Source organism: Scyliorhinus canicula, chromosome 2 (genome assembly GCF_902713615.1).
Source record: "Scyliorhinus canicula chromosome 2, sScyCan1.1, whole genome shotgun sequence".
Taxonomy (NCBI): Eukaryota; Metazoa; Chordata; class Chondrichthyes; order Carcharhiniformes; family Scyliorhinidae; genus Scyliorhinus; species Scyliorhinus canicula.
In genome coordinates, this window is record NC_052147.1 from 2,625,179 (window position 1) to 2,636,221 (window position 11,043).

The following is an 11,043-nucleotide window of genomic DNA, read 5'->3' on the forward strand; positions in this document are numbered from 1 at the left end:
AAATTCCACAAGACTCAGGAGGAATTCTGTTTAAATATCCATTCAAAACTTAACACTTTTACATTTAACTCCATTTTAACATTTGTGTCCAAATAACTTAATTATAAAAGAGGTTTTTAAAAGCTAAAGCAATTAATTACGACACGGTAGCACAGTGGTTAGCACAGTTGATTCACAGCGCCAGGGTCCCAGGTTCGATTCCCCGCTGGGTCACTGACTGTGCGGAGTCTGCACGTTCTCCCCGTGTCTGCGTGGGTTTCCTCCGGGTGCTCCGGTTTCCTCCCACAGTTGGAGGTAAAAGATAGCTATTTCGCATTCAGCCCCTAGTCTATTAAATACCATTTTAAAACTCACTCATAACCTTAAGTCATTTCAAAACACACATTCAGCATTTCAGAACATAGCTTCAACAGAACACAGAACAGCAGAATTCCTATTCAGCTAACAAATACAATTCCAAGATAAAGTAACCCATGGGCAATGCAAGCTCCATGGCAACAGCACAGAGACCATTGTCCTAACAAGCAAGAGTATGCGATAAGGAAGCCGAATTGCATTCCATAGCTCATACAAGAATACATTTTAGGTTAATGTTGCCTATTAATGAGTGACAACTGACCCTCAAATCAAACTCATTTGATATTAATCTAAACCAATTAGAATTACATTGGGGTGTAGATAGATGGCTAAAGTCTGATATGATTTAGTATAACCGTGATGGATTTTTGGCCATCTCTCTCTCTCTCTTTCATAAATCAATCTACACTTTGACTTAACTATTCGCTGTCTCTCTGTTTTTTTTCATATTTCACTTTCTGACTTTGACTTTAGAAGTTATTGCGAGCTGTTTGCCTAAACAAGAAAATAATTTCTGTGATTGTTTGAAAGTTAAATTGTCCACAGATTGCCTCTCTGTGAGTCCTTCGCTAGCTGGACTTATTAGAGAATAAGACTTTAAATGATTCTCAATTCTAATCAATAGAGACAAATAAAACGTTCTTATTTGCACCTGAGAAGTTTTAGCTCAAATTTCTACTGAGTTTTAGGGATCGCGAAGTGCCGCTAAATCCGCATGGTAAAGAACAAAGAACAAAGAAAAGTACAGCACAGGAACAGGCCCTTCGGCTCTCCAAGCCTGCGCCAACCATGCTGCCCATCTAAACTAAAATCTTCTACACTTCCGGGGTCCGTATCCCTCTATTCCCATCCTATTCATGTATTTGTCAAGATGCCCCTTAAATATCACTATCGTCCCTGCTTCCACCACCTCCTCCGGCAGCGAGATCCAGGCACCCACTACCCTCTGTGTGAAAAACGTGCCTCGTACATCTCCTCTAAACCTTGCCCCTCGCACCTTAAACCTATGCCCACTAGTAATTGACCCTTCTACCCTGGGAAAAAGCCTCTGACTATCCACTCTGTCTATGCCCCTCATAATTTTGTAGACCTCTATCAGGTCGTCCCTCAACCTCCGTCGTTCCAGTGAGAACAAACCGAGTTTAATCAACCGCTCCTCATAGCTAATGCCCTCCATACCAGGCAACATCCTGGTAAATCTCTTCTGCACACTCGCTAAAAGTTCCACATAGATCCAACACGGGTGCTCCGGTTTCCTCCTACAGTCCAAATATGTGCAGGGGTAGGTGGATTGGCCATGATAAATTGCCCCTTAGTATCCAAAAAGGTTAGATGAGGGTTACTGGGTTACGGAGATAGATGTGGACTTCAGTGGGGTGCTCTTTCCAAGGGCTGGTGCGAACTGCCTCCTTCTGTACTGTAGATTCTATGATTAATTTATTTGAGAAAACATTATCAGTGTTTAACTTTTAAACCATGGGAAGGAAGATGGCTATTTAATATAATTCCATCTCAGAAATGCCCCAAATGCTTCCTAGATATTGGAAAGCAGCCCGTCTTCCACAGTGATTAATGGATCAGTCACTCTGAACACGGCAAGGGACCAGAAACAGCAGCAAAATGAATAACAATAAATAAAGTAGAACATTCTGGAAATAATCAGCAGCTTGAGCAGAATCCTGTCGAGAGAAACAGAGTTCACAGGTCAATGAACTTACCTCAGAACACTGATCTATAAAGTTAACTCTGTCTCTCACTTGGTGGCACGTTCTGAGGTGCCAGACCGTTGACAAAAGGTTTTGGCCAAATCATTTCTAAATCTGTTACTATGTTGTTTTCCTGTTAATAATTTGTGTCCACAAAAGTCAGTAACACTATGGTTTTTAGGTGAAAAGTATTAGTTCTGGTGGGCATTTTGTTTTGAAGTATGTGACATTTTCAATCGGTCGTCTTTAGCTTGGCTAGAATTTAATTATGCAGCTGATTAATTATTTAATTCAAGCCTATTAAAAACATGAATTACAGAAAACTTGACTGACTCCTGATTGGGGGAATAGTATATCGAGGGACCACTCTTTTCTTGAGTTATACTAATAACCTAGATCTGCAGTGCTCAATTTCAACATTTGCGGATGAGGCAGGATTTGGAAGTGTTGCGAATTGTGTGGAAGGCAGTGATAGACTTCGAGAGGATATAATAATAACAATCTTTATTATTGTCACAAGTAGGCTGACATTAACTCTGCAATGAAGTCTAGTCGCCACATTCCGGCGCCTGTTCGGGTACACAGAGGGCGAATTCAGAATGTCCGATTCACCTAACAGCACGTCTTTCAGGACTTGTGGGAGGAAACCGGAGCACCCGGAGGGAACGCACGCAGACACGGGGAGAAAGTGCAGACTCCACACAGACAGTGACCCAAGCCTGGAATCAAACCCTAGCGCTGTAAAGCAATAGTGCTAACCATTGTGCTACCGTAGACAGGTTGGTGGGTTGTGTAGACATGTGGCGATGAAACGCGATGTAGGGAAGTGTGAAGTAATACAGTTTGGTCAGAGGAAAGAGGAAAGCAGAGTAAAGGGCACGGTTCTAACGGGAAAGGCAGGGAGACCTGGGTGTAATCGGTACACAAATCATTGAAGATGGAAGGGCAGGTTGGCAAAGCCCTTTGTAAATTGAATTTATTATTCAAATAATAATATTGAAACCTGGGTTTTTATAAATAGAGGCACAGAGTACAGAAACAAGTAAGTTCTGAACCTTCATAAAACATGGTTCAGCCTGAACAGGGAGGTTTTAGGAAAGGTGCAGAAGTGATTGCCGATAATGGTTCCAAGGTTGAGAGGCTTCAGTTAAGTGGATAGATCGGCAAAGCTGGAGCCATTCTCCCTGGAGAAGAGAAGGTGGAGAGGAGATTTGTTTGAGGTGTTCAAAATCACGAGGGTTCTGGTCTGAATAAATGGGGAGAAACTGTTCCCAATGGCAGACGGCCGAGAACGGAAGTGACTAACCGAGAGACTCCATTAAGAAAAAATTCTCCATACCACAAGAGATTTGGGTCTGGAATATGCTGCCTAATCGTGTGGCGTAGACAGCTTCAATTACGGTTTTCAAAAGGAAACTGGATAATTATCTGAAGAGATTTTACGGGGAATAGTTGGAGGAATGGGGTTAGCAGAGATGCTGTTGCAGAGAATCAACACAGACAATGTTTTCAATGGTGTTCATCTTTGTTGCAATGATACTATGATTCTAGATACATTCAAGAAACTCGATAAACACGCAAGGAAAAAAGAAGCTTAAAGTTACCCTGATAGTTTGATCAAGAAGTTTGATCACCCCTCCCCCACTGCCAGAGGGGGATGACCCAAGGGTCCTAGGGGTTGGGTGGGCTCGAGCTGTGGGTGATGGATTGATCCTGGGACCCTCTCCTTGGATGGGGGTCCTGTGTCTGGCCTACCCCTTCCAGTCAGGGGCATGGTGATGTCAGACAGCACTCTGTTCAATATCTTCATCCTGGTCTGACCTGTTTAAACTCCGAAGTTGCCTCCTCACTTTGAACTGCTCTGTCTGGCAGCTGATGAGCAGATCAGTTAGTTTAGTGGAGAATTCAAGCCAGGAACACTTTTCCTTTCCTCACATCTGCTCCCTCAGTCCTATGCTTTTGAAACTGCTGCTTTTTTAAGTGTCAGAACCTTCCCAGAAAGCACACAATGCTTGGAAAGGCTTGGAATCCTCTGAGATCCTATGAAATGCTAAGCAATTTCACAATGCAGCACCTTTAACTTGCCTTTGATTGACAGTGTAATGATTCAAACACAGCTGCCAGGACGTTTGTTTATTTATCTTTCCTTTCATGCTTGAACTTATCTGAAGTACTTTCTATTGATCCTAACAGCAATGTTGATAAACATTGTCATGTGAGAGTGCCTTTAAGAATTGGATGTTTAAGAAATGTACCTTTAAGAAATGAAGCTGATCGTATTACTGAAGTGCTGTCACAGCGGGGGGGGGGGGGGGGGGGGGGGGAGCTGAGCTCACTTCTGCTTTTTTGGAGTTTTAGTTTCAGTTTGAAGAAAACTTGGGTGTGGAAAGGAACAGTTTGCAGGATTGGGTAGTGTTGTATTATTTTCGGGGTTATCTTTGAAGTAAGGGGTGTTAAAAGGTGCAATGTTTATTTAAAAGGTTAATTTGAGTTCATGGATTAAACATTGTTTTGTTTTAAAAACCACATGTCCATAATTGTAATACTACACCTGGGGAACAAGCCGTGTGCTTCAAAAGCAACAATCCATTAAAGGTGGGGGTTGGTTGAATTCCATGATACATTTTGGGGTTCTGAAAACACCTCTCCCACAACAATTGGGGGCTCGAGGGGGATAAAAGTCTATCTATTGGATTGGCTTTTGTGAACTTACAAGACAGTGAAGGATTGTTGCTTTTCCGGTGTGGTATTTTAGTTTAAGTGCATTGTGGACAATGGCTCTTTCAGAGGCTCAGAGAGTTTTGGGGGTGGAGACGGTCACGCGCAGTACCTTACGGACAGAGACTAAAAGCAGACTGTTAGATTTGGCAAAAACATTGCAGTTAACATTACCTGACAAAATGCGAAAGATGAGGTAATTATGGCGGTGGCTAAGCATTTAAAGTTGCCTGAGATACAGTTTGACTCATTGGAAATGGCAAAAATTCAGTTGCAAATTAAACAAATGGAACATGAGAAAGAATTAAAGTGGCTTGAATACGAAAGAGAGATAGAGGAAAAAGGAAGAGAGAGAGAAGAAAGGAGAAAAGAAAGAATAGTCCGAGCAGAACATAAAGAAAGAGAAAGGAAGATACAGATCAGGGAAAAGGATAAAGAGAGAGAGTTTGAACTTCAGAAAATGCCCATGAAACAAGACAGTCAGTTAAAATTGGCAGATGTAAAGGGAAACGGACAGTTGGATGATAATGATGAGGATAGTGAGAAAGAGCATCAAAGTCGAAGGCGTGGCGGGGATCTATTTAAATATGTCCAAGCATTGCCAAGGTTTGATGAGAAGGAAGTGGAAGCCTTTTTCATTTCATTTGAGAAGGTAGCTAAACAAATGAAATGGCCACAGGACATGTGGGTATTACTGATTCAAACAAAGCTGGTAGGTAGAGCTATTGAAGTGTTTGCATCACTACCGGAGGAGGTATCTGGGACGTATGAGGAGGGGAAGAAATCCATCTTAAGTGCATATGAGCTAGTGCCTGAAGCCTACAGACAAAGGTTTAGAAATTTAAGGAAAGAATTTGGTCAAACACACATGGAGTTTGAAAGGCTCAAACAGAGTAATTTTGATAGGTGGATAAGGGCTTTGAAAATAGACCAAATGTATGAAGCTCTCAGAGAAATTATACTTTTGGAGGAGTTTAAAAATTCAATTCCTGATGTAGTGAGAACTCATGTGGAAGAACTGAGGGTTAAAACTGCGAGATTAGCAGCAGAAATGGCAGATGATTATGAATTAGTTCATAAATCAAAGATTGGTTTCCAACATCAGTTTCAACCAGTGAGGGATAGAAACTGGGGACATGTGAAATACTCAAGTGGTAAAGGTAAAGGTGATCTGATGGGAGATAATAAGGAGAGTGTACCGCAGATTAAAAAAGAAATCCAGGAGGGTGAAAAAAAAAGAAAAGTTTCAAATGTTTTCACTGTAATAAACTAGGCCATGTAGAGTCACAGTGTTGGTGGTTGAAGAAAAACACCGGAAAGGCTGATGTGGTAAAACAGGATAAGACAGTGGGATTTGTTAGAGTGGTAAAGGAAAGCCCAAGCGAAACGACGGAGGTGCAAATGATTGTACAGCCTGTTCAAGAAGTAATTGTTAAGAAGGTGCCAGATGTCTTTAAATAATTTACTTGTGTGGCTAAAGTTTACTCACGTGTATCAGGAGGTGCAGGTAAAGAAGTCACAATTTTAAGGGATACAGGTGGCTAATCAATCTTTAATGGTAAGAGATGATGAATTATGTAGTTTGGGAAGAATATTGCCAGAAAAGGTGGTGATATGTGGAATTCAGGGTGAGAGGAGTAGTGTTCCATTATATACGGTAAGGTTGGAAAGTCCAGTGAAGAGTGGTGAAGTGGTAGTAGGAGTAATAGATAAACTATCTTGTCCAGGAATACAGTTTATCTTGGGTAATGATATAGCTGGATCGCAGGTGGGAGTGATGCCTACTGTGGTCGATAAGCTAATGGAAAATCAGACAACTGAAGGGTTGAAGGACGAATATCCTGGGATTTTTCCGGATTGTGTAGTAACAAGGTCGCAAAGTCACAGGTTAAGACAAGAGGAGAAATCAAAGAGTGAAGATGAAGTTGAAGTGCAACGATCAGAAACAATTTTTGATCAGATGGTTGAAAAAGAACAAGAACAGGTGGAGGATGAGGCGGATATTTTTAGTTCAGGAAAATTGGCGGAGTTACAACAGAAAGATGTAGAAATAAAACGGATGTATCAGAAAGCATATACGGAAGAGGAATCTGAGAGTATACCAGAGTGTTATTACCGTAAAAGTGATGTCTTGATGAGAAAATGGAGACCTTTACATATGCAGGCGGATGAAAAGTGGGCAGAAGTTCATCAAGCAGTATTGCCGGTAGGGTATAGAAAGGAGGTGATGCGAGTTGCACAGGAGGTACCAGTGAGAGGTCATTTGGTAATAAGGAAAGCTCAAGCTAAAATCCAGAAACATTTTTATTGGCCAGGACTACATAAAGATGTAGTTAGATTTTGTCAATCATGTCACACATGTCAAGTAATAGGGAAACCTCAAGCAGTGATAAAACCAGCGCCCTTAATACCCATTCCAGCATTTGAGGAACCTTTTACGAGGGTCCTAATCGATTGTGTAGGACCCCTTCCCAAAACCAAAAGTGGGAATCAATATCTTTTGACTAGAATGGATGTGTCTACTAGGTTTCCAGAGGCCATTCCAGTACGTAATATTACAGCGAAAAGATTGTGGAGGAGTTACTTAAATTATTTACCAGATATCGACTACACACAGAAATTCAATTGGATCAAGGATCAAATTTTACCTCAAAGTTATTCAAAGAAGTTATGGATAGCTTAGGAATAAAACAATTTAAATCAACTGCGTACCATCCAGAATCGCAGGGAGCGTTAGAAAGGTGGCATCAGACATTAAAGACAACGTTGAGGGCTTATTGTCAAGATTATCCAGAGGATTGGGATGAAGGAATTCCATTCGTATTGTTTGCAATTAGGGATGCACCTAATGAGTCAACCAATTTAGTCCATTTTAACTAATTTTTGGTCATGAGGTAAGAGGACCACTTAAATTGATCAAAGAAAAATTGGTGAGTGAGAAATTGGAAATTACACTACTGGATTACGTGTCAAATTTTAGGGAACGATTAACTAGAGCAGGTGAATTGGCTAGACAACATTTGAAAGTTGCACAAAATGTGATGAAACGGGTAGCGGACAAGAAATTCAAAGTTCGTAATTTTGCAAGTGGGGATAAAGTTTTAGTGTTGTTACCAGTGGTCGGGGAGCCTTTAAAAGCTAGGTTTTGTGGATTATGTGGTAAAAACACCAGATAGAAGGAAGACTCACCGAGTGTGTCATGTGAATATGCTTAAATGGTACTTTGAAAGGGAAGGAGAGAAAAAGGAGGTTTTAATGATTCTAACTCAAAGTGACGAAGCAAATCCAGATGACTGTGAATTTGACATACCTCAAATTAAATTGGAAAATGAGGATGTTCTTAAAAATTGGGATGAATTGTTAAGTTACCTTCCAGAGGAAAAACAAACTGACCTGAAAGAGCTATTGATATCACATGGGCAAGTTTGTAGAGATAAATTGGGAAGTACTAAAATGGCTATACATGATGTAGATGTGGGAAATGCTGTTCCGATCAAACAACATCCATATAGACTTAACCCTTCAAAATTGGCACAGGTTAACAAAGAGATTGAGAGTATGCTTAAAATGGCATCATTGAAGTGGGTTGCAGCCAATGGAGCTCACCCATAGTGATGGTACCTAAACCAGACGGTACCCAACGGTTGTTTGTGGACTATTGAAGGGTGAATGCAGTTACACGAATGGACTGTTATCCTATCCCACGTTTGAAGGATTGCATTGAGAAAGTGGGACAATCTGCTTTTATTTCCAACTTCCAGACATGAAAAGAACATTTAAAACATTGTATGGAGTTCTTTGATCGACTTCAGGAGGAGGATTTGGTGATGAACCTAGCCGAAAGTGATTTGGAGAAGCCCGAATCACTTTCCTTGAGGAGTTTCCGATACCCTCAAGACGAAGGGGAATAATGCCATCTCTTAGCAAGAATGAATTTGATAGAACCTTTGTGCAAAAGATTTGTAGCGTGGTTACTCCACTGATGGAATTGCTGAAGAAACGTAAAACATTTCAATGGACAGCGGACTTTCAACAGGCATTTGATGGCCTGAAGGCTGTGTTAACCACTGCTCCTGTGTTAGCCATCCCAAATTATATCAAACCATTCAAAGTGGCTTTTGATGCGAGTGATGTGGGCGTAGGTGCGGTGCTTCTACAAGACGACAACGAAGGGCCAGAGCGGCCTGTTGGTTATTTTTCAAAGAAATTGAATTCTCACCAGAAAAAGTATTCGACGATTGAGAAGGAGACTTTGAGTTTGGTGCTGGCTTTGCAACATTTTCTCATTTATGTGACCAGCAAACCATCTGACACCATTATATATACTGATCATAATCCTTTGATGTTTTTGGAGCGATTCCGGAATAACAATGCCAGGCTGATTCGCTGGAGTTTATTGTTACAGACATTTCATATTTCATTTAAAAATAGTACATGTGGCAGGATTGGAAAATGTGATAGCCGATGCTTTGTCACAAATGTGATGAATGGAAGGATTTCAGTTGGAGGAAGAAGAACGGGAAAGATGGACTTTATTCTTATGCCGGTTTGCGTGTGTTGTTTTTTAAAAAATGAAAACGTATATTTACTGTGTGCATTCTTAGTGGATGGTGCAAAAGTGAAAAATGAAACCATCTTGAAGTTGATGGTTAATTTTTTTTCTTGGGGGGAGGTGTCATGTGAGAGTACCTTCAAGAAATGGATGTTTAAGAAATGTACCTTTAAGAAATAAAGCTGATCATATTACTGAAATGATGTCACAGGAGGGGAGATGAGCTCATTTCTGCTTTTTGGGAGTTTTAGTTTCAGTTTGAAGAAAGCTTGGGTATGGTGTGAGCTGCATTGCTGGTGATCTCTGCCACGAAGGACTATCTCTTAATCCTTTGGTGGAATTGGAATTGTAAAAAGGTCTCAGTTTTGAATATAAATCTAATGTGCTTCTGTTTGAAGGATTTGTTAAATCTTTTGGATGTGTAAAGGAACAGTTTGCAGGATTGGGTAGTGTTGTATTATTTTGGGGATTATCTTTGAAGTAAGGGGTGTTAAGAGATCCAATGTTTATTTAAAAGGTTAATTTGAGTTCATGGAATAAACATTGTTTTGTTTTAAAAACCATGTGTCCATAATTGTAATACTACACCTGGGGAACAAGCCGTGTGCTTCAAAAGCAACAATACATTAAAGGGAGAGGTTGGTTGAACTCCATGATACATTTTGGGGTTCTGAAAACACCTCTCCCATAACAACATTCTTGTTATGATTGACAGCTGCTGACCATTTCAAAGCAGCCAAGTGGTTTTACTTCCTCTTTTCTAACTGCAGAAAGGACTGAGCATTGTTGAAGTGGTCACCTTCCAAAGGGCAACTAGGGGTGGGCAATAAATGCTGACCTAACCAGCGACACCCAAATCCCGTGAATGAATTTGAAAAAGGACAAGAAGGGATATTTTACACCTTTATCGCAGTCACCTAGGACGCCATTCGTAAATTTGATAAGGGTCATTTTGGTAATGCGGCAGGATGAACCTGATTGGAGGGATTCAAATATGGAACCCAAGGAAAACGGGGATGCGTTTTTGAGGCAGCAACATGAGTTTTTAGAGAAGAAAAGGAGGTTGGAGATTGAGGAAGCTGTTTGCGAAGGCGCTGAAGTATTTTTTTGAGGAGAAGAGGTAACGGCAGATTTGAAGGCGAGAGAGGCAACACCTGATAAGAGAACCATTTACAATATCATCTAACTTTGTGGGGAAGTTTGGTGGTCGCAGTCAAGTGGGAATAGGGTTGAGAGAACAGGATGAGAGTTTCATGGACAAGCTGAGCTCAGAGAGGACATGAGGGGAGATAGGAGAGAAACTAGAGAGTTCCAACTGAACCAAGTTTGCAACAAATTCCTGACCCAAACTCCCTCCTTCAGGGAGAATATTTTCCATTACACAATCAAAGATCATTATTAGAACCACGTCTTCAATTCTTTACTGACACTGGGTCGGAATCCTGGAACTCCCTCCCTAACAGCACAGTGGGTGTACCTACACCACATGGACTGCAGCGGAGCAAGAAGGCAGCTCATCACCTTCCGAAGGGCAATTTATGCGGAGGGCAGCAATGACCAAACAGCGGTGTGATTGTTTATTTCAGCAGGTTGATCCTCTTTGGAATTTGAAGGGCATCGATAATATATTTCTTCAGAACTTTAAAACGTTCCGGGGGTTTTGAAATGACTGACTTTATTCTGGAAAGTTCTGAAGGTAAAAGTCCAGAA